Source organism: Schistocerca serialis, chromosome 3 (assembly GCF_023864345.2).
Source record: "Schistocerca serialis cubense isolate TAMUIC-IGC-003099 chromosome 3, iqSchSeri2.2, whole genome shotgun sequence".
In the NCBI taxonomy this organism is placed as follows: Eukaryota; Metazoa; Arthropoda; class Insecta; order Orthoptera; family Acrididae; genus Schistocerca; species Schistocerca serialis.
In genome coordinates this window covers 583,497,300-583,523,081 of record NC_064640.1, presented here as the reverse complement: position 1 = coordinate 583,523,081, position 25,782 = coordinate 583,497,300, and positions in this window count along the sequence as shown.

Genomic DNA, 25,782 nt, shown 5'->3' with positions numbered 1-25,782 from the left:
TGTGTACCGGTACTGTTGTTGCTAAGAATTTAAGGTATGCAACTCTTAGATAAGATAGTATGGATCAATAAAAGAAATAAAAGTCATTGAGTAAATATGCGCTCTTAAATGCATACCTTAATAGCTATTAGCACTTGTTCAGTAGAGGAGATGTGCATCACACTAGCGAAGATGAACAAATGCTGACAGCTCCTAAGGTATGCATTTTAGAGCCCACGTTTACTAGATATTTTTTTGTTTTGGTCTATACAGCCACCGCTGATAGTTGCATAACCTACATTCTTAGCAACAACACAATCGGAGTGTGTATTCCACTGTCAGAGGTATCAGAACGATTTCCGCAAGTTACTTCCTACTCGTTTCCTTCCGAACTAGGGACCCTTACCTCAAATCGATACATTTATCCTTCTTCATACCCCTGAAAGTCTGAATATGATTACGGAATCACCCTGTATATACATATATTTACAGGTGCCGGCACCTACAATTTTGACACTCTGTAGCATCGTTGGGTGACGTGTGCGGACATGGGTACCTGTTCAAAATACTATGTACTTACCCCCCTCTGCAAGTGCCACGTGTTTGTAACGGAAATTTGCGAACATTCTGTATGCGAGAGCAGTTCCAGCAGGCAGACGCTTTCGAGAAGGACTGTATCAAAGCCATAAGGTTAGCTGGAGGGTCATGCGACACAGCGTTCCTGGGAATACTACCAAAGCGAGCTGAGCTGTTAGCGGACAGCAGCTGGCCGAGTGCCACCAACCACCAGCACACAGCGGCAACGGAGTATGCGACTGCCGTGCTCTCTCGGCCGTATCCCCTTGCTGTGTGCAGTAGCCGAGAGTCAGTAGCGATGGCGAACGGCTTTACAAGCGCTTCTAGTTCTACGATCCACGCTGTGTGGTACTGCTGGATAGGAACACTGAGTGACGATGTATCCACTTGCTGTGTGCAGTAGCTGAGAGCAAGTATCGATGGCGAACGGTTTCACAAGCGCTTCCATTTCCAAGCTGGATGTTACAGTGGCTACAAACGTTGAGTGCCAATATCAGTTGCCGTCATTGTCACCGTCCTTGCTACAGGAGAAGCAATTACATTACCATAGACGATAGAGTCACTACTGTGATATTTTAAGAATAAAATATGCCGAAATATAGATGAATAAGTGCATATTTATTTATTCCAATCACAAATGTGATCAACAAATTGTTTCAAATGCTCTTGGTTAACAAGGTAAGTTCACGATTGTTTACAGCTCTCCTACCTGTTTACGTTCATACACTACACGGTGTATGACAAAGAATCATTCGATCAGGCACGCTTATATTTTTGAAATTAATAAGCATGTACAATGAATTTTGCTTTTTAATGTTGATGAACGGGGACCTGGAAATTTTCTTTTTCATACCTTTTCATAGTTGTTCAATATACCCCCCTTGAGATGCACGGCGTATGTCAATGTGGTATTTAATTTGTTCCCACACTGCAGCGAGCGTATCTGGAGTTACAGCTTCCACAGCTCCTGTTATGCGATGTCTCAGTTCATTCACTGTTGTTGGTAACGGAGACACATAGGCAGAGCCTTTAAAAAAGCCCCCACAGGAAATAATAACATACAGTCAGGTCCGGTGACCTTGGAGGCCAGTAATGTAAGGCCAAATCATTTGGTCCAGTGCGACCAATCCATCGTTCAGTAATGCTTTCATTTAAAAATTCCCGCACTTCCGGATGCCAGTGTGGCGTTGCCCCATCCTGTTGGTAAATCAAGAAGTTCGAATCAGTCTCCAACAGTGCGAAAAGAAAGTCATATCGAGATATGTGCTTCCTATAACAGTATTCTCGGCAAAGAAAAATGGATTATACACGTTTTCCAGTGAAACGGCACAGAACACATTAAATTTTGGCAAATATCTCTCATGTGCAACTGCATGTGGTTGTACCGTATCCCATATTCTCACATTGTGGCGGTTCGTCTTTCCATTTAAATGGAATGTTGCTTCATCACGAAACACTGAGCGTGGGAGAAAACTGTCATCCTCCATCGTGTCAAGAACGAAATTGCACAACTCCACACGTTGTTGTTTGTCACCTTCACGAAGAGCTTGCAGTACCTGAATTTTGTGTGGTTTCATGTGTAAACATCGACGCAACACACGCCAGACGGACATCGGGAGCATGTTGCTCTGTCGAGTTGCACGATGAACGGATTTCTGCGGACCCCTGGTGAAACTATGGTGGATGCGTTCGACGTGTGTGTCTGACATTCTGGGGCGGCCCGAATATTTTCATTTACACAAACAACCGGTATGTTGGAATTGTTCATGCCATCGGCTAATGCTCTGTGCTGTAGGTGGATCCGCACCATACCTAGTACGAAAGTCACGCTGAACAGTTATTACCGACCCGCACTGCACAAAACGTAAAACATAAAACGCTTTCTGTTGCCCCGACTGGATTTTGACGACTTTTTCTAATCGGATGGATCTTTTTGATACACCCTGTATATCGTAGACAGAATAACCAACAGTGGCATTGCCGAATTTATAAAACGAGAAGGATTCTAAGTTTGATAAACCACTCAATATATGACATTTGTTATTTAAACTGTGTTACGAATATCGTTTGTGTACATGTTATTTCGTGAACTGGAGAACGATATAATCGCGTTCTAAGGTTCAAGTCTGGCGAACATACTGGCCACTCTAATCGAACGATATCGTTATCCTGAAGAAAGTCATTGACAAGACGTTCACGACGGGAGTGCGAATTTTCGTCCATGAAGACGAATGCCTCGCCAATATGCTGCCGATATGGTTGCACTATCGGTCGGAGGATGGCATTCACGTATCGTACTGCCGTTGTGGTGCCTTCACTGACGACGAGGGGCGTACGTCGGCCCCACATAATACCTCCTCAAAACAGCAGGGAACCTCCACTTTGCTGCACTCGCTGGACAGTGTGTCTAAGGCGTTCAGCCTGACCGGGTTGCCTCCAAACACGTCTCCTACGGTTGTCTGGTTGAAGGCATATGCGACACTCATCGGTGAAGAGAACGTGATGCATGGTTGAACTACAGACAACACGAGCCGTGTACCTCCTTCCTGAGCGGTCCATTCGGCATGTTGTTAGGCTCATCTGTACCGTGCTGCAAGGCGTCGTGGTAGCAAAGATGGACCTCGCCATGGATGTCGGGAGTGAAGTGCAGCCTATTGCACACAGTTTGAGTCGTAACACGATGTCTTGTGGCTGCACGAAAAGCATTATTGAACATGGTGGCGTTGCTGTCAGGGTTCCTCCGAGCCATAATCCGTAGGTAGCGGTCATCCATTGCTGTAGTAACGATTGGGCGGCCTGAGCGAGGCATGTCATCGACAGTTCCTGCCTCTCTGTATCTGTTACACGTCCGAACAACATAGCTCTGGTTCACTCCGAGACGCCTGGACACTTTCCCTTGTTGGAAGCCCTTCCTGGCATGAAGTAACAATGCGGACGCGATCGAACCGCGGTATTGACCATGTAGGCATGGTTGAACTACAGACAACACGAGCCGTGTACCTCCTTTCTGGTGGTATGACTGGAACTGGTTGGCTGTCGGATCCCCTCAAACTAATAGGCGCTGCTCATGCATGGTTGTTTACATCTTTGGGCGGGTTTAGTGACATCTCTGAACAGTCAAAGGGACTGTGTTTGTGATACAATATCCAAGGTGAACGTCTATCTTCAGGAGTTCTGGGAAACGGGGTGATGCAAAACTTTTTTAGATAAGTGTAATAAGAGTGTTGATAGCATAATGTTATCGTGTTTATATATGATATGTTTTGTATTAATAAGTTTCCTGTTGCCATTTAATCTGTAATTTGTTTTCTATTTCTCACGTAATTATGTATTTAATGATTGTATTTTAATCTGATGTTTGGTTGGACATAGACTGAACGTAGAAACTTATTACATTATCATAAAGCGGGGATTTTCAAAGACGCTGTCGTAGAATATCGAGAGTCCTACTCCCCACATCCCCCGCCTAACCCCAAGAAGATATTTACGGCACACTGCATATTCCTTTATAAGAAATCGCGGCAATCCCTTTCTCGAAGTGCCAAACCCGAGAAGTTTCCTTTTGCGACCTTTCCTGCAGCGTATATGCAACCCTAAGATATGTAAGCAACAACATGAAGCAAAGGGTTGATGTGGCCTTCAAACGGAAATTTTTTGATCGCCCCTCATATGATAAAACTAGTCAAGAATGAATGAAAATAATCAGCTTAAAACTTGTTACCTAAAAAAACCTGTAATTCGAAAGTGTGTTACTTAAATTCGGATTGCAGTGTTCTCCAGGTACTGTCATTTAGAATAGCTTTTGCTACCCTACATTTGAACACGAGTACTAACTGCGTAAATTAATTTTAATATGTGTGGTGCCAATTACTGTAAATTGAATCTGATTATCTGTAAATGAAACTGAATACAAAGAATGGCTATCAGTAATACGCAGTATGGCTTTCTCATCAAACAATCGCAACAAGTTCAATAATTGGTCGCCTAATGAAACTGTACCATCTTGTAAAATGCATCTACTGAATTAATGCAAAAGTTTTACGAATGAAAACTGTCTCCTAATTTCATGTGATGAAGTTCGTTTAGGCCCTACAGTAGTTTCTCACAAGCAATTGATAACCCAGCTCTCCTCTGTCTGGTGTTCAACCGTAAGAATATGAAGTGTCGAACTACACGATCCTGAAATAAATGACTGTGCGGCTAGTTGCCTTATCATTTGTTTTGCACTGCTTTGCTAAATGATAATTATGTTATCTTTCTAAAAAATTCGGCTCACTGTCCACGCGGTAGCTCAAGGCGTGACAGAGCAGTAATGTTACTAGGGTAAACTTTACTGAAATGTCTGCAAATGAATGAAAAATGTTTAACCGAAATTATTTTTAGATCCTTTTAATAACATAGAAGTGACTCATTCTAACATGAAACTATGACTTCCCTTGCATTGTCAAACACGATGAAAAGTGAGATAGCCGAACAGCATTTACGTTACAAAACTACTCCTTTTCCTACAAAGTACTTCTAACTAAAAGTGGCAGATGACGATCAGTAATTAAGAATCTGAACACATGACCGATAATTCACTGTGGGTGTAGATACTGTGGCAGAAAATAAGAACTACATTCATGTTACCTTTTTCCATACGTGTCTTCTTTCCATGAAATCACCTCAAAATTATTCTCTATTTTCAGTCTCACGAGGGACGATCTCAAATAAAATTCATCTCACATTCAGCTCGTCCATCAACAGTGCTTCTCACTCACCAACGACTCAACACACACTCTGCACAGGCGACTCACTCTCTCTGCCGCCTACGTCTTCTAAAACTTTTGGTACCCAAAGAATAACATATCTCTCGTGTACTTACGCATCCAGAGACTCTGAAAATGGCAAAAGTTTCAGAAAAAACTGTCATTTCTCATGATATATAAAGCTTTCAATTATTCAAAGCTATTATACAATGTCTCACCCAGCGAGCGCTGCTACAAAACTTCGCCATGAATATCGCCACCCAAGAGCTACAAAAGAGTCTAATCTCTACAGTACCGAATCACCAAGTACAGAACAGCAGGCATGATTACCTGTTTCCGTGACAGTCAGCCAAGTGATTCAAAAGACGTCTGATGTTTTTAAAAGCCACTGCTCAATTTCAACCTATTTTAATCTCTAGAAACAAGTTATGAACATCGAAACGGACAAGAATGGCACTGATGCTTAAAATCATCCGAACTGCAGGTAGAAAGAAATCTGCTAAAATATAGTGGTAGTGATGTCGTCCCCAGACACTAATCTTCGTCTCGTTAGAAAGTTTTAAACGCAGCGTTCGAAAGCGGCGGGTGAGTGCCGATACCAAAAAAATTACCCTAGCGGTAGAGTTATGCTAATCGAGCGAGTCTTTGTACCCTGAGCATCGGGAAACATAAGAGCATTAAATAATCGTCTTTAGCCATATACACGCTCGTGTGATAAGTGGAACAGCTACTGTTTACCTTTAGCTACGAGACCCATCTTAGTCTTAGTGGATAGGGCTAAGATGCATGCGTATGAACTGCGCGTCTTAACAGGTTGTTATCACTCTAAGTAGCCCGAACACAATCAGTTCTCCTAACGGATCAGTCTAATGGTACCTTATTGAGTTAAGGCGAACAGTTAATCTGCAGTGTGTGAGGTGTTCTATTACAATGAGACAACGCTTGTCCTCATACGATATCCAAGATTAGATTGTCGTTCATCTGTGGTCACACCGCATCACCAAGGCCTATTCCCATACTTAGCAAACCGGACAAAAAGTTAATCACCCCAGTGCTTAAGCATAGATGAATGGTTAAGCCTTTAGAGACAGCGCAGCCATATGGTCAGTGCTAAACCGTGTGCGCAGTGCCTCTACGTAAGCATAAGATAGTAGAGATAAGTGAGACATTTACGCTTCAAGTGTACATTGCACCTTAACATGGATTAATGTAAGGAAGTGACAGGGTGGCAAAAAGGGACAACCGTGGTTGGCCGTTCCCATCGCCAATGTGTGTGAAGATGCTGGATTCGCTGGCGTTTCGCAGCGGACTGGTCAGCGTGTCTACAAGCAGTGGTGTAACATACGTGGCCACAAAACACTGTGTTAGAACTGTGGTAGAAAAGGATCCTGACTGTGAAGGTCCGAAGGCGCGTTTCAAGCTCCGTGAATCAAAATCGCTTCCATACTAGACAGGAATTTGCGCAGGCAGTGAATCAAATAAATGTTAGAGAGAGAACATTGCGACGGGAACTGCTTGCGGTGAAAATTTGGAGTCGGTCACCTGGCAAGAGGCTATTGATAACCCTATTTTTCAAACGGCTACAAGATTATGTGACTGGTTACCTTGAACATACCCACATCCTGTTGCATCTCGACTTGCCTGCAAAGCCACCTAACTTGAGCCCCATAGAAAATCTGTGAGACATTTTATAACAGCGAGTAAAACGTCGGCATTAGCATCCCCTATAGTCTAGTGGAAATGGGTGATTATATCCTCAGCGAGTGGGTTAACCTGGATGCGAAGTATCTGCACAATCTTTTTGACTCATTTCCAAAACAAATCCACATGGTCAACAGGACCAAGGACGGCGTTACACGGTACTAAATGATGTGCGCAATGATATATCTAGGGCTGACTAATCCTTTGTCCGATGAGCTTATAATGTGTGTGGTATTGTTGTTCAGTTTTGTTACCTGGGCATTAGGCCACAGTCTAAGGAATATTTCTATGCCTAACATTTCGTGTCCTAATACTTATGCTTGCTCTATTAGTTTGATTTTGGGACTCCTGTCTAGTCTTTATAGTCTCAGATGATGTATCTAAGAACACGACCTGCAGAGGTAGGCATATAAACATGCCGCAGATTGCAAAATAATGCTCATGTAATCGAAATTAACAGGTATGCAAATACCGGCTGTGAAAGCATGCACCGTATGATCAGGGAGTGTGACATTTATTAGCGCACCATCCCTACCCACAGATTTAAGGAAACTGCGCGGGAAAATTCAAGATATTTGCAGCGAAATATCGCATGACCAATTGCGGAAAAATTACAGCTAATTATTGTTCATTTAACATGTTTGCTATTCCAAACATTACAGTTACCTGCCTCGTCCTTCCAGGTAGATCTGTTTTTACGATGATGAGTGTACTCTCATGAACAACTGAATCAGACTCCTGACTTCTAACGTAAAGTCTCCAATTTGGTCCTGATATCGGCAGGATAAACTCCACGAGACAATGAAGACGATGGGCTGCCACCCTGCTTCATGCCCGCATTAGTCGCCACCCACAGATTTATCGATGTTGGGTTCACGGCGAGCACATTTGATTCCATTCCTGATATGTCGAAGAATACTGAGGTGCTAGGCTGTACAAGAACCCTCATATAATTGCATACGCTTCCCCACACAGAGTCAGTTGACATGAAAGTTTTGTTAGTATGGTATCGCGTTTTAATGTGAAAAACTATTTCAGAATAAAATACAATAGTCAGTTGCAAATATTTTTATTTCGCTTTACTGGTTTTCACAAATTGATTTGTCGTCCTCAGAAGCCTATAAAATTAGGGATATTATAAATCTTCAGACCTTGGCTATACACTTATGTAAAGAATAAGAAGTATATTACAGACAGTTGGTGGTTCAGCATGTGTCGATATCTTCTTCTTTAAAGCATAATGCCATGCTATGTCCAAAAATGTACTTACTGTATGTGATTATTGTAAACACAGACTCACAGATTGATAATTTTCAGTAAATGAATCTCATGTATGTACCTCTCAAGCTGGTATGCTAACAGAAGTGAACACATATAAAAGCATAAAAAGTACAACCAACGTATATAAGGAAGTTATATATAATACATTAGAAACAAAAGCAGGAATGGGCTGCTTTCCATGTTTTATGAGAGATGCTATGCAATCAAAGTAGTTTCTATAATTTTTTGCAAGTTCGTCATTCAACAAATAGTTTGAATTTAGGTAGGAATGTGTATATACCTGAAATTCTTCTAAATGGGTCATTTTGTAGCCCTTATCACCTATATGAAAAATTTGGATCTTAAGCAAGGATGGCGGAGGAGTATGTTTCTCGATTTTGAGAAGTTCTCCAAAAGCAGACTTCTATGAATTCTCACCGTCTTTTTTGAACGAGTGCTCACGAAAACGAGCCTTAAATGACCTCTGTTCCTTGCTGGTGGTACAACAGCTTGACATGTACGTGAATGTGATGCATGTACCGTAAATTGTCAATCTGCAGTGGTTAATACCCATAGTTCCCTAAACAGTCCTCCGCAGGATGTTGCTGAGTTCACAAACAATAATTCTTACTACACGTTTTTTGTAGCCAGAAAACTTTGGGTTGACATGATGAGTTACCCCAAACATAATCACTTACGAAATCATGGAATGGAAGTAATCTGACACGGTATACTTACTTTCATTCCGTAATATGAAGTATGATTATTATTTCGGGTAACTCATCAAGCTAGCTAAAGTTTTGCGGGTACAAAAAGGTGTTACGAGAATTATTTGGGGTGTGAACTCAAGAGTTTCCCGCAGAGGCCAGTTTAGGGAAATTTGTCATTAAAATTTGTCATTAAAAATATGTACCTTTTTCCAACCGTGAGTTGAGTTCATGGAATCACTACGAGAAATAAGATTAATTTTATCAAAGATATAAAATCCCTTATTTTGGTCCAAAAAAGTGTCCATTATTCAGGAACACAAATTTTTCGAGAACTTGCCAGCAGCCATAAATAAATGAATTACCAACATAATTCAGTTCCCGAGGAGCCTGAAGGATTTGATGGTATGCAGTTTCTTCTATTTCTTTGATGAATTTCTTAGTACAAACAAGTGATCTGTGTGTGTGCGTGTGCGTGTGTGTGTGTGTGTGTGTGTGTGTGTGTGTGTGTGTGTGTGTATGTGTATGTGGGTGTTGTGTGTTATTAATAATGTAAAATAATGACAATATTAATACAATCTGAGTTCTGTACTAATGCAATGCAGTAATGCGATAATTGTCAATAAGTGTTGTAAAATGATTCTTCTGTTCAGTGTTTATAACCTCATAAACGAATATTGTTGTGGTAGTCAGTCTAAAGACCGGTTTGATGCAGCTCTCCATGTTACTCTATCCTGTTCAAGCGTCTTCATCTCCGAGTAACTACTGCAACGTATATCTTTCTGAACCTTCTAGGTGTATTCATCTCTTGGTCTCCATCTATGATTTTTACCCTACTCACTTCCCTAAAGTATTAAATTTGGTGATCCCTGGATGCCTCAGAAGGTGTCCTACCAACCGATTCCTTCTTCTAGTCAAGTTGAGCTACAAACTCCTCTTCTCCCCAATTCTATTCAGTACCTCCACATTAGCTGCATGATCTACCCATCTAATCTGCAGTATTCTTCTGTAGCACTACATTTCAAAAGCTTCTATTCTCTTCTTGTCTAAACTGTTCATCGTCCATGTTTCACTCTCATACAAATACTTTCAAAAGAAACTTCCTGACACTTAAATCTATACTCGATGTTCAAAAGTTTCTCTTTTTCAGAAAAGCTTTCCTTGTCATTGTCCTTTAAAGACGCTGTCCATTCTGTTCAACAGTTCTTCCAAGTCCTGTGCTGTCTCTGACAGAATTACAACGTCATCGGCAAACCTTCAGAGTTTAAAAGAGAGTAATTCTACAAATACTATAAATGTAGGTTTGGCTTTCCTTAACCCATCTTCTAAGATAAGTCGTAGGGTCAGTACGGCCTCACGTGTTCCTACGTTTCTACGGAATCGAAACTGATCTTCCCTGAGGTCAGCTTCTACCAGTTTTTCCATTCTTCTGTAAAGAATTCGTGTTAGTATTTTGCACCCGTGACTTATTAAACTGGTAGTGCGGTAATTTTCACACCTGTCAATAACTACTTTCTTTAAAATTGGAATTATTATATTCATCTTGAAGTCTGAGGGTATTTCGTCTGTTTGGTGAATCTTGCCCACCAGATGGAAGAGTTCGGTCCTGGCCGGCTCTCCCAACGCTATCTGTAGTTCTAACGAGGTGTTGTCTAATCCCGGGGCCATATTTCTACTTACATCTTTCAGTACTCTGCCAAATTCTTCGCACTGTATGGTATCTCCCAACCCATTTTCATCTTCGTCCTCATCCACTTCCATAATATTGCCCTCAGGTACATCGCCCTTGTATAGACCCTCTATATACGTCTTCCACCTTTCGTCTTTCACTTCTTGGCGTAGGACTGGTTTACCATCTGAGCTCTTGATATTCATACCTCAGATTTTCCTTTCTCCAAAGGACTATTTCATTTTTCTGTATGTTGCGTCTATCTTACCTCTATTCATGTATGTTTTTCTACATCCTTACATTTGTCCTCTAGCCATTCCCGCTTAGTCGTTTTGCACTTCCTATTGATTTCATTTTTAAGAGGTTTGTATTCCTTTTCGCCTGCTTCATTTACTGCATTTTTGTATTTTCTCCTTTCATTAGTTAAATTCAGTACCTCGTGTGTTACACAAGGATTTCTACTAGTCCTCGTCTTTTTGCCTATTTGATCCTCTACTGCCTTCAGTGTTTCATCTCTCAAAGCTACCTATTCTTCTTCTACAGCATTCCTTTCCCTTGTTCTTGCCAAACGTTCCCTACCGCTCCCTCCGAAACTCTCTACAACCGCTGATTCTTTCTGTTTATCCAGGTCCCATCCTTTTAAATTGCTAACCTTTAGCAGTTTCTTCAGTTCTACTCTAAAGTTAGCAACCAATAAATTGTGCTCAGAGTCCACATCTGTCCTTCGAAATCTCTTACAATTTAAAACCTGGTTTCTAAATCTCTGTCTTACCATTGTGTAATCAATCTGAAATCTTCCGGTGTCTCCAGGTTTCTTCCTCGTTTACAGCCTTCTTTCATGAGTCTTAAACCACGTGTTAACGATGATTAAGTTGTACTCTACGCAAAATCCTACCAGGCGACTTCCTCTTTGATTCCCTGCTCCAAGTCCATATTCACCTTCTACTTTCCATTCTCTTCCTTTTCGTGCTATCGAATCCCAGTGCTCCATGATTATTAAATTTTCATCTCCCTTAACTATTTGAATAGTTTCATTTATCTATTCATACATTTCTTCAATTTCTACTTCATCGGTGGAGCTATTTGGCATATAATCTTGTACTACTGTGGTAGGCGTTGGCTTCGTGCCTATTTTGGCTACAATAATGCGTTCGCTATGCTGTTGGCAATAGCTTATCCGTGTTCCAATTTTTTTCTTCTTCTTTAAACCTACTCTTGCATTACCCCTGTTGGCTGGCTATGAGCACTATGGGACTTAACTTCTGAGGTCATCAGTCCCCTAGAACATAGAGCTATTTAAACCTAACTAACCTAAGGACATCACACACATCCCGGCCCGAGGCAGGATTCAAACCTGCGACCGTAGCAGTCGCGCAGTTCCAGACTATAGTGCCTAGAACCGTTCGGCCACTCTGGCCGGCGTTACCCCTACTGGATTTTGCATTTATAGTCCTACATTCACCTGACCAGAGGTACTGTTCCTCCTGCCACCAAACTTCACCAATTCCCACCATGTCTAACATTAACTTATCCATTTCCATTTCTGGCCTACCTGCCCGATTAAGGGATCCAACATTCCACGCTCCGATCCGTAGAACGCCAGTTTTGTTTTTTCTGATAACGACGTCCTCCTGGGTAGTCCTCTCCCGGAAACCCGAATGAAAGACTATTTTACCCACGAATTATTTTACACAAGAGGACGCCATCAACATTTAACCATACAGTAAAGCTGTATGCCCTCGAGAAAAGTGTGGTTCGAGGATAAAACTGGCATAAATACTAGTGATAGTAGAAATCCTTGGGTAACACAAGAGATACTGAATTTGAATGATGAAAGGAGAAAATACAAAAATGCACTAAATGAAGCAGGCGAAAAGGAATACAAACGCCTCAAAAATGAGATCGACAGGGAGGGCAAAAAGGCTAAGCAGGGATGCCTAGAGAACAAACGTAAGCATATAGAAGCATATATTACTAAGTGTAAGTTAGATATTGCCTACAGGAAAATTGAAGAGACCTTTGGAGAACCACCTGTATGAATATCAAGAGCTCAAATGGGAAACCAGTTCTGAGCAAAGAAGAGAAAGCAGAAAGGAGGAAAGAGTATACGGGGGGCCTATACAATGATGATGTACTTAAGGGAAATATAATGGAAATGGAAGAGGACGTAGATGGGGATGAACTGGGAGATACCATACTGCTTGAAGACTTTGACAGAGCACTGAAAGACCTAAGTCGAAACAAGGCCCCGGTAGTAGACAACATTCCTTTAGAGCTACTGACAGCGTTGTGAGAGCAAGGAATGACAGAACTCTAACATCTGGTGAGCAAGATGTATGAAACAAGCGAAATAAACTCAGACTTCAAGAAATATACAATAATTTCAATCCCAAAGAAAGAATGTGTGACAAGTGCGAAAATTGCCGAACTATCAGTTTAATAAGTCGCGGTGCAAAATACTAATACAAATTCTTTACAGAAGAAGAATGGTAAAGCTGGTAGAAGGGGACCTCGAGAAAGATCAGTTTCGATTCAGTAGAAATGTTGGTACAAGATACTGACCCTACGACTTTTCCTAGAAGACAGATGAAGTAAAGGCTAACTCACGTTTCTAGAGTTTGTTGACTTAGAGAAAGCCTTTGACAATGTTGACTGGATAGCTTCTTTCAAATTCTGAAGGTAGCAGGGAAAAATACAAGGAACGAATGGCTATTTACAATATGTACAGAAACCAGATGGCAGTTATAAGAGTCGAGAATCAGGAAAGGGAAGCAGTGGTTGAAAAGGGAGTCAGACAGGGTTGGAGCCTATCCCTGATGTTATTCAATATGTATACTGAGCAAGCAGCAAAGAAATCAAAGAAAATTAGGAGTAGGAATTAAAATACATGGTGAAGAATTAAATACTTTGAGGTTTGCCGATGCCACTGTAATTCTGTCAGAGACAGCAAAGGACCAGGATGGGCAGTTGAACGGAATGGACAGTGTTCTGAAATGATCATATAAGATGAACATCAACAAAATCAAAACGAGGATAATGGAATGTAGTCAAATTAAATCGGGTGACGCTGAGGGGATTAGATTAGGAAATGAGACACTTAATGTAGTAAAGGAGTTTTGCTATTTAGGGAGTAAACTAACTGACGATTGTCGAAGTAGAGAGGATATAAAATGTAGACTGGCAATGGCAAGGAAATCTTTTCTGAAGAAGAGAAATTTGTTAACATCGAGTATAGATTTAAGTGTCAGGAAGTCGTTTCTGAAAGTATTTATATGGAGTGTAGCCATGTATGGAAGTGAAACATGGACGATAAATAGTTTGGACAAGAAGAGAATAGAAGCTTTTGAAATGTGGTGCTACAGAGGAATGCTGAAGATAAGGTGGGTAGATCACGTAACTAATGAGGAGGTATTGAATAGGATTGGGGTAGAAGAGAAGTTTGTGGCACAACTTGACTAGAAGAGGGGATCGGTTGGTAGGACATGTTTTGAGGCATCAAGGGATCACAAATTTAGCATTGGAGGGCAGCGTGGAGGGTAAAAATCGTAGAGGGAGACCAAGAGATCAATACACTAAGGAGATTCAGAAGGATGTAGGTTGCAGCAGGTACTGGGAGATGAAGAAGCTTGCATAGGATAGAATAGCATGGAGAGCTGCATCAAACCAGTCTCAGGACTGAAGACCACAACAACAAAGATAATATTGGCATCTGATATACCAGTACGATGTAAGATTCTCTAAAATAATTCTTATATTCTAAACAAATGTGTAGTCAAGGTCTAAAGATTTGTGACAGCCCTAATTTTGCAGGCTTCTGAAGATGATAAATTACTTTGTCGGAACCAGTAAAGCGAAATAAAAAATGTTTGCGACTGACTGAAAACTGACAGCTGAAGAATACAGTTATGAATAAAGTAGTAAAAAAACTGTAATGGAGGATCCAAAGTTTCGGCTACTGCGGCAGTGGCCTTCTTCAAGGTTTACTGGTGTGTTTTAGCTATAAACAGCCACTGATATCTTGTCATTACTGCTCAATGATCATAACATTACTGCGAAATTTTAAAAGATCGTTGTTATCATGACAAGGTAGATGCTTTACTCACTACTTGAGTATGCAAGGTGATGATGATGTTAGGTTTGTGGAGTCATCAGCGTCCGTACAAAGTCCCAATTTTTACGCAGTCCAATTTTTACACAGTCCAATCTAGCCACTCTCACGAATGATGATAATGATGATGAAAAGATGACAACACGAACATCCAGTCCCGGGCAGAGAAAATCTCCAACCCGGCCGGAAATCGAACCCGGGACCATGTGATCTACAGCCAGCAACGCTAGCCAATAGACCACGAGCTGCAGACTTGTACAAGGTGGAATGTCAGTGTGTAGAAGTAAACATCGATGAGACCGACAGACCAATAGCAAAAAACAGGGTACAGGATCACGAGCACTACATTAATCTAAGCAACACAGCATATCGGCAGTGGCCGAACACCAGCAGAATTGCAGCAAGGAAATAAAACTTAATGAAATCTGTATACTTGTCAAGCAGCCTGGTTTAGTCAAACGAAAGAACTGAGAAGCCATTAAAATACTAAAACACCCCAACAACATTAACAAAGGGTATGGCCTCAGGCTTGCCCCATTCTGGCCGACAGCCCTCAGGGTCCAACAGGCTGCACCAACAACACGAAACGCGAGACTACCGACCCTGCACACAGCAGGAGAAAACAAGAATCAACATCTAATTCACCAATGACCACCAGTGTGACAGAATGTCACTCCTAAGGGCCCGGGTTCCATTCCCGGCTGGGTCGGAGATTTTCTCCGCTCAGGGACTGGGTGTTGTGTTGTCCTAATCATCATCATTTCACCTCCTTCTACGTTCAAGTCGCCAAAGTGACAGTCAGCCGCCGGCATTGCTGCGAGGCGGTCACACGCCAGAGCGCTGCAGGCGAGGAGCGCACCGTATGTTTGTGTTTACTTCTAGACCACCATGGCGTACAACTATCAGACTTTGCCCGACCCACGGCCCTGGAGGTAGAACGATTTATTCGCGACGAAGTTAAAATACCACCAACGGATCTAATTGATATCCTCTTGTCCATAGTTAGCAGTACCGTATACGTCAAAATGATCAACGATGCGGTGTGCGACAAGGTTCTTCAAGTGGCAAAACGTGGACTGCGTTTCTGTCATTCCGACGGCAACGTCGGACCCGTTACCGTCGATCACGCAGGTCTCGGCACACGGACGATAAGGATCTTCGAACTGCCGTTCGAAATACCTGCAGACGTCGTCATCGCGGCGCTCCGTCCCTATGGCGTCTGTAACATGTCGCAGAGCGATGGGTACACTTTCAAACCTATCCCGTATTAAACGGTGTCAGACAGGTCCGCATTGAGTTGCAGAAACACGTGCCTTCCTATCTACGTATCGGAGGCTGCCGTGCCATTATAATGTATGCCGGCCAACCTCGCACCTCTTGCGGGAAAGGAGGTCATCTACGGTCTGAATGCATTCAACGACTTGTCGCGCAGCTCCCGTTGTCGGAAGCGTCCGTCACACCCATGATGACCGCCCTACCGGTCACTTACGCAGTGGCTCTTGCCACGTCTACAGTTTCGACCAGTCCGTCGCCCGGTCCCTCCGATCGGACCGTCCCATTAACCTACGGACGGTAAAGACGTCCCACCTGACAACCTCGCCGCCGAACAGGCTCCCGCACCTGGCGCTGAGGAGACCAGTACTTCTTCACAACACTTGTTCGACAATTTCATTGTACCCACCGACGCCTTATAACCAGGTCGACGCTCCTCCTTGCCATCGTCCGACACTGAGGAACACGTGCGCGAACAACGCTCGCCACGCAAGCACAAACGCCGCCGCCGTTCACCCACGGGCTCTGAAAGCGTCGCCACCCAAGACGACGAAGACGACACCCAACCGGTCGACATTTCCACGCAGAGGTCGGCGGAGAGCTTTCACGATGAACAAGACGTTTCGCAGGACAGGATCACCATGGAGGTCACCACGCACAATGAAACGATCGGGCGCAGGTTGAGGCGCCTGTCTCCCCGCCGACAGCTTCAGATCTCTCTCACCACGATGCAATTCCCATGGATATTGGACAGACCCACGGCACAGGAGCGTTGGCCGACGACGTTGAGGAAGGTACGCCCCCTCCTCCGGATGAGTTGCCTCCCACGGACGAGGCTCCCTGTTAACACCGAAAGCGAGGCACTGCAGCAGATGGGACGGGACTTGCCGTCGGTGTCCTCCTCACACTCGCCTTGGTGATGGTAGACGCGGATCCACCACCACTGAAACAAACATACTGGTTCGGCACACTGAACTTCATGATCGGCACCGCACCCAAGCTGCAGCTCCTATGTGAGATGCTTCGGGCCTTTGACTCGACGTCGCCCTTCTTCAGGAAGTTCGCGTTGCCACACTGCCACTGGTATACGGCTACGACTCATACACGTGCACACGTGATCAATCAGGGCGTGGAGTGGCTTTCTACATTCGCGAAGGAATCCCACTCACGGACACGACAATCCTTCCCTCTGGTAGGGGCATGGCTGTTACCATCTTCGACACGCGCGTCATCAATATCTACGCTCCGTCTGGCTCCATGAACCGTCGGCAGCGATCCACTTATTTCTGACATGACGTGATGCCCCTGTTTTCTGGGCGCTATGATCGCCTTATCATGGGAGGCGATTTCAGCTGCGTCGTCCATCCGCAGGATCAAATTCCTGATTAATCGCCATACCCTACGCTGCTCACGTTGATCGAAGAATTTCATTTAGTGGACGTTTGGGAGAAAATTCATGGCAATACCCCCGGTTTTGCCCATTATACAGCACATTCTGCGAGCAGACTGGACCGGTTTTATGTCTTTGCCCACCTTGGCAACGAAGTCTCCCAAGCAGAACGATGGCCCCTTGCATTTTCGGACCACTGCGCCGTCATTTGCTCCCTGGCTCTGCCACCTCAGTCAGTGTGACGCAGCAGAGGTTACTGGAAGCTTAATGCCTCCCTCCTTAATGATCCACACTGCCGGCAATGTATTGCCACTATATGGGCGTCTTCGGAAAGACGCCTCCCACAGTACACATCCACGTTCCATTGGTGGCTCAAATGTGCCAAACCTCCGATCAGAAAGGTCTTCATGCAAAGTGGCAAGGAAGCAACAGCATGGCATCGAGACACCACAAATTTTCACTACGCCGTCCTCCTTGACCTCGATGCGCTCCCTCCATCACCTGAAACCCATAGGGAAGCTCATCTCTTCTGTCTCCAATGTGCCCGACTGTATGGTGTCGTGGTGCGTTCCCGACGACAGGAACTCCACCACGACGAAACTCCATCCACAATCCATACCGCATCCGACCAGCGTCGTCGGCTTCAGCTTTTCGTCCCCAACATCACGACCTCCGACGGTGTCCACCACACATCACAGGCGGCAGTGGTGTCTGCCTTTGCTGATCATTAATGCCGATTTTATGACGACGAACCGATGGCAACGCCAATTCCTAATGATCTCCATCCTTCCCCTGATCGGAGCCTCACCGTTTACTCCGTCCTTCCCAATTTCACCTGAATTCGTCACTGGAATTCTTCTACCTGTGCCTAAGCCGAAGGGAGGGTCTCATGTCTCTGCATATCGCCCTCTTACATTAATGAATGCAGACTATAAAATCTATGCACGCCTCTTAGCAGAGCGCATACGCACCGTCTTATGTACGGTCCTTTCACCGGAGCAGACTGCACGTGGTTGTGCGGCCACCTTAAAACAGCTGTAGGAGAATGCTGTGACCTCATTGCGCTGGCGGCAGTTTGTCGCCTTCGTGCAGCACCGGTATCCATCTATTTCATTAGTGCCTTTGATTGCGTTCGACACCCATTCCTCCTCATGGTGGTGACACGTATGGGGTTCCCATTACTCTTTGTCGATGCCATTCGCCGGTTACTACTTCCCGCGGTCTCGATGGTACAAATCAATGTGAGGCTTGTCGGACCGATTCCTATTCGCCCCTCTGTGCGTCAAGGATGCCCTATTTCTACTTTACTATATTCCATTGCACTTGAGCCCCTCATCACTAGTCTTACTCTAGACTGTAGGGTCTCTCTTTACATAACTGCACCTGTCACTGCACGGCTTATGCGGACGACCTCATCTTTCTCACCTGCTCTTCCACGGAATTCAATGACGCCGCCAGCTCCACACACCGCACAGTGGCCGTCGCTTACCGGCGGCTTTTGCAGTCGATTCGGCACCATGTCCGCGGTCAAGTGCACCGTAACTTAAACCAGCGTGTGTCCTATGTCAACACGTATGTCGCCCCTGAACTGGTACACGTCGCCCAGATCCTCCAAATGCCGTTACTCCTTGGCTGCCGCATCCAATAATTCGTGTCAGCAGGGGCACTTTTCAAATTCCGCTACAACACTCTAACACTGGCCTCCGCAAAAGGTGGTTTCACAGACTCGTCAACGTGCGGGCACGATCTTCTACACTCTTTGTCCATACTATGTTGCGGCACTGTCGGGGGCCGGTCCCGTCCTTAACACGCAGTCTCTTAGATATCCTCCGACCAGCTTCTCTCGATCCACAGATCAATGTGGTACCTATTTCTTTATTATATTACCATGTCGCCAGTTGTTTCGTAGAAATCAGCTATGTTCAGGCCGATCTTCCAGTCACCCGTCCTCCCCCTACAAAAGACTATTATCGTTTGTTTATGCTGCCCAACCCTTGCAACCCCATGGTGCTACAGCACTCTGACATTAACTGGCGAACGGTTTGTGGGTGTATGCATGCACTCTTTTTACCGTCGTCTGTGTCTGCACTCTGGTATGTTTTAGTCTATGACAAATTCCCTGCTAATAGTCGACTTTATCGCATAGGACTGGCCACCTCCCCACTCTGCCCTGACCGTCAGCTCGAAGAGACCGATGAGCATCGTCTTACCTGCACTCTAAAACGAAACGGTTAGCTCCTCATCCAACGAATCGTGGGCTTTTACCTCCGTGCCCCGCCAACGACGGTAGCCCCAGATTTCTTGTTGTTGCTCCAGACATTTCACTACCCTCTCACTAAGCACCATACACTCATCTGGTTTGAAGGACAGGCTTTAGAATACCTCTCCGAGTGGTCCGCATACAGTCCTCGACTTCTGGCACAAAGTTGTGGCAGCGCATAGCACCCTCACCCGAAAACCATCTTACCGACAAACTTTTGCCGGTTATCTCCGCGGCGTCTTCCTTGACACCCCCCTCCCCCTCATATTTGGGGTGTGCCATGCTTACCCGTCACATGATGCAACACCCTTATCCACGTTCTCATGCACCGACAAAAAAAGGAAGAAGACAGAATTTGTTATATTTTGTTGTATTTAATGTTTTTCTAATATTCTTGTTAAACTAACAATCATTTGTTTATATTTAAATTGAACCTTGAAGAACTGTTGCATTGTGTATGTACATGTACTGTTAGTTTGTTCAATAAAGGTTTCTGCATCTTTAAAAAAAAAAAAAAAAAGAAACGGAAAAAGACAGAACGCGTTATTGTGTTATATCTTCTTGTATTTCGTGTTTTTCTGATATTATCCCTCCCGACGGATGACAGAAACGAACCCGTTAGGATTATGAAGGCAAAGAGGATGAAAAATGGCTGAGAGAAGTTAAGGATATGAATTGACGCTATTATAATGTCTGTTATGAAATTAAAATGGAAAAGAGGTGAACGTGTAGTCATTCGAACTCGTGTTTCATAGACTAAGGAAATTTATGGTGAATTACATTTGTTATGAAAGTACTTCGACGACGACCTGCTGAAAGAAGGATAGCTAACAACAAGTAACAGAAAGAATATACAAAAGTGTGTATGGCTGAGTATGTAACGTGGAGAGAAGTAAGGAAAAGGCCTTTGTCTAATAATGTGCAAATAACGGCTTACGAGGCTGATTATAGAGTGGCTGAGTACAAATATTGTTGGCAAAGTAAACTGGCCCGCAGTAGGTTTTCAGTTTTATTCTGAGTTAATCTATACTGTCCTCAAAGTAGAACAACATGCGTAAAAGCATGTATCAGGCTTCCACTTTTGTGATACGTAACCACTGCAAGAACACAACTTTTTTTCATTTTCTCAGATCCTACAAGTACTGACGTAATCTAGAGATTGTCTCTGAGAAAAGCGTCTCCTCGCATATTAAAGGTTTGCTTGCTTTCGAGAAAACTGCTAAAATCTAAATGATTTCGTGATACTGTTTACATGGTTTTTTAACACAAAATTGAAATATGTTGTTGTGTGTCGAGCGTTATTCGTGAGGAAATTTTATAGGGTGTGAAAATATAAACATGGATGATCAGTCCACTGCTGAACCATATAAGGCTGGAAAATTCTCTAAAATCATTGAGGAATATCAGTTAATCGGTGGTGCTACGTATGAACCAGGTTTTAGCTTTACGATCCTTGTAAAGAGCACATATTTATGTGCAGTACAGCTGAAAACGCCTCCTTTTAGTTTCTTTACTTATTGTAATGTATTCTATATTTATGTTTTTAATAGTGGTATCGCTTAAGACAGGTGTGAAGGTCGTTCTTGCCCGTATTTCGTTGCGGTATCTATCAGGAGACGGAATATCACGCTTGAAGGTAGCTGCATTTTCGCTATATCTGGAAATAACTACACACCATTAAATTAATAAAACGTTTGAGGAATTACCATAGGTAAGAATACATATAGTCAAGGCCTGGAATATATACTAAGAGTGTTTCCTCTGATTAATACTATCTGATACTTCACATGGACTCATTTAGCACCATGTACGAAAGAAACTGCTAAGATAACGGGTGGTGTTTTGGCTCTGACTCGTTTGTCAAACGTAACTGCTACTTACACAGCACCTAAAATCACTATTAGAGTAACAATTTCAAATTACCTTTCATGACAGTCTGATGCCTTATGCACTAAATCCAAGAATGGAAGAACATGTTTGGGCACTACTTTATAATATACTTTGTATTGTTCCAGCTCTCGCAGTTTTATCATGGAACTGTCAAGGTATTCCACACGACAGAACGTTACATACTGGCTGTGAAATTCTTGCTAACAGACTGATAAATATATATTCGCAGTAATATTGTTTATATTTTTTGGGTTGATAATTTAAACTGCCATTTAACAGAAAGATCAGCTGTCGATATCACATTGAGACAACAGGCGAAAGTCATAGGATGTAGGTAACTTTTTCCTTCCTTCGATCTATGCCGGTCATTCACGCTCCCTTCGTAGACTCTTTTCCGTTGCATATTTGATGAGTCACAGCGACGGAAATTTTATAGAGGAAATTTTATAGACTTTTTTGATTACAAAAATTCTTTTGAAAATATTGACGGGCGTACACTCTTTGAAATTCTAAAGGAAGCGCAGGTAAAATACGGGATGCGGTAATTCAATTACAACTTTTACGGATACTACACTCCAATTTTAAAGGTCGGTTGGCGTGAAAGGGCAGCAGTGGTTGGTAAGGAAGTGAGACAGGATTGTAGCCTGTCCTCGAAACATCCAATCTGTACATAGAAAAGCTGTGAAAGAAAACAAGGAGAAATGCAGAAAGAGAGCTTAAGTTCAGGGAGAAGAAATAAAAACTTTATGGTTTGCTGCTGACATTGTAATTCTCTCAGAGACAGCGAAGGACTTGGACGAGCAGCTGAACGGAATGTTTAGAGTCTTGAGGAAGAGTAATGTCAACAAAAGTAAAAAAAAAAAGGTGAATGCAATAAAGTCGAATTACTTCAGCTGATGCTGATAGAATTAGGATTACGAAATGAGACACCAAATGTGGTACATGGGTTTAGCTATTTGAGCAACAAAATAATATACGAAACCGAAATTACAGAAGTTAAAACTGCAGTCTGACACTAGTAATAAAATGGTTTATGAGAAGGAGAGATTTGTTAACACAGAATACAAATTAAAATGATAGGATTTTTTTTCTAAAGGTGTTTGTCAACAGTGTAGCCTTGTATGGAAGTGAAGTGTGAACGGTAAGCAGGTCACCTCAGAAAAGTATATTACACGTAAGATGGATAGCTCGAGTAACTAATGAAGAGGCACGGAATCGAATCCAAAAATATCAATTTGTGTCATAACTTAACAAAAAGAAGGGATTGACTGATAGCCACATACTGAGGCGTTGAGGAATCATCATTTTCGTATCGGATGGAATTGTGTGTGAGGGTGGGTTCGGGGGGATAAAAACTGTAGAGGAAGATAAAGGCTTTGGTACGGTAAGTAGGTTCTAATTCATATAGGTTAAAGAGGTTATGTAGAGGTAAAGAGGCGTTGCAGAGGATAGACTAGCGTGGAAAAGTGCATCAACCAGTTTTCGGATTGAAAACCACAACAACAACAACAACGACAATTAGCAGTGGGTTCATATCGTATTTCTGCCATAAAAACATGACATAGCTTTAATTAGCCTACTGATATTTTGAACCACTAGAGCAACATCTGATTTGTTAGCTACACAGCAGTGTTCAATTTTGAAGAGTATCAAAGTGAAAGCTGTTCTTATACAATATTTGCAGCCATGAAACTTCAACATTTTTACGACATTGACAGCTATAAAGTTCCAACACGGGAGCCGTAATTACTTTCCGGCTGCGAGGAAGTTATAATGGCCTATGTAGCCACACCAGCAGGAGGCAGCATAAAATTTGTATATCGTCATACTTGGAGGTTGTACGACCGGAAGTTTCGACCTGAGACTAACGTCTCCATTGCGCCAGTGCAAGTAACGCAACTGTAATACGGACATACGTGTCTTTTCCATGCGGTGCGTCCAAGAAACACGGGGAAGCAATCTTAAAATATGGTCACAGACCTAGCGAGAACTAAAATCACCAGGTTTAATGATTAATCAATATAATTTTCTTGAATGATATCAACTTGGAACTAAAATATTTTCATTAACGTAACAGTTTATGTCTCAAAGAGTTGCGACTGTAAGAACCAGATTGTAAATATTTTTTGTAAAGAATAATTTAATTATTACTTGGATATTCAGAAATTACGAAGCTTTTTCTTTTTTGCTAATAGTGAGGATATATTGTTTAGTTATTTTTAAGTAATTAGACAATCATAGGATTCTTTAAATCACTTTCCAGTAATTGTTAATGGCTGAAAAGTTTTAGCTGCTGATGACTAAATTTTGTACCCAGATTGAAAGCTTAATAATAAAAATATAGCGAAATGAAGCAGTGTATTTATTTCGAAACGAAAACGAATCATTTATCTTTGACTAAACTGCAGTGGACGAAAAGATGCCTACTAGAATTTAAGAGTAGTTTAAATTTTTGTCAAAGGAATGTAATATTAAAATTTTCATGTTGTATTTGTACAGTTTTAATCCCTTTCAGTCACCAACTATTCCTTTCTATGCGTATATAATTATTCTCTAAAATGTATCTTTCATTCTGCGGGGACGAGCTGTTTTGAAACTGCATGGTATATTAAACTTGGACCGGGAGCGAAACCCGGATTTTAGCCTTTCGCATTGTTGTGCCCTGTGAGCTTGTGTTTTGCCAGCAGCTCTGCGCTGTGCGACAGATTTTCTCCTGCAGAACTCAGGGAATCCCTCACTCGCTAAGAGTATTCCTCAACATTGACAATATTTTGGATGCGAGATCTGGTCCATCAAACTGACAACTGCATTCTGGAAATGCCTCTAGATTGCGGCTAAGCCACTATACGCGATTCCCATTCTTCGAAAACTACCAGTCCTCGACGGAGTGTCAGGGAGCTGCTGTGAAGTTTGGAACGTGGGAGAGAAATACTACAAATCTGAAACAGTAAGGATGAGTCATGAGTCGCGCCAGGCTGTCTCAGTCAGGTAGAGCACTGTTTGTGAAGGGCAGCGAAGTTCCGGATTCCATTCCCCATCCAGCTCGCAGTTTCAGTCGGCCAGGAAATTTGCATTTTTATTCTGATATCCGTGAGAAACTTCTCAGAAGTTTACAGAAAATGAATGCAAGTGTAAACCTTGTACGGCATTTTTCACTTTTGGTATTCTCCAGAGCAGTGTTCCGCAACATTTTCTTACACACGATGCATCCAGAATGGCCTAAACTCAACACGGCACACCAAATAGGCTGCCCCTTAAAAATTGTGTAAATCCTTTAGATGAAATAAGGGATGGGGAAATAAAGAGAAAGAATGGGTGGGAAGCTCGTGATTTCCAACCGCACAGGCCGTCTCGGTAATGGCGAAAGTTCAAAATTTGTGCCGCACCAGAATTCGCACCCAGGTGCTCCGCTCCTCTCGTACAGTTATCTTAACAGCCTTGGCCATCTCAACACGCTATCCGTTCGAAGAGAAGTCTCAACTTATCGCCTGCTGCGGTGTAACGTCCCCCGTCCATAAACAGGATCTGGCGCACTCTTACAGAATTGTATCTATCTGAATGTCGGACATGTCCGACAGAACATACAACACTCAAATTTATACTATCGTTTGAAACTATTCATGCCATAAAAATGGATGCGCGTATGTATACAGGGTGTTGCAAAAAAGTACGGCCAAACTTTCAGTAAACATTCCTCACACACAAATAAGGAAAAGATGTTATGTGGACATGTGTCCGGAAACGCTTAATTTACATGTTAGAGCTCATTTTAGCTTCGTCAGTATGTACTGTACTTCCTCGATTCACCGCCAGTTGGTCCAATTGAAGGAAGGTAATGTTGACTTCGGTGCTTGTGTTGACATGTGCCTCATTGCTCTACAGTACTAGCATCAAACACATCAGTACGTAGCATCAACAGGTTAGTGTTCATCACGAACTAGGTTTTGCAGTCAGTGCAATGTTTACAAATGCGGAGTTGGCAGATGCCCATTTGATGTATGGATTGGCATGGGGTAATAGCCGTGGCGCGGTACTTTTGTATCGAGACAGATTTCCAGAACGAAGGTGTCCCGACAAGAAGACGATCGAAGCAATTGATCGGCGTCTTAGGGAGCACGGAACATTCCAGCCTATGACTCGCGACTGGGGAAGACCTAGAACGACGAGGACACCTGCAATGGACGAGGCAGTTCTTCGTGCAGTTGACGATAACCCTAATGTC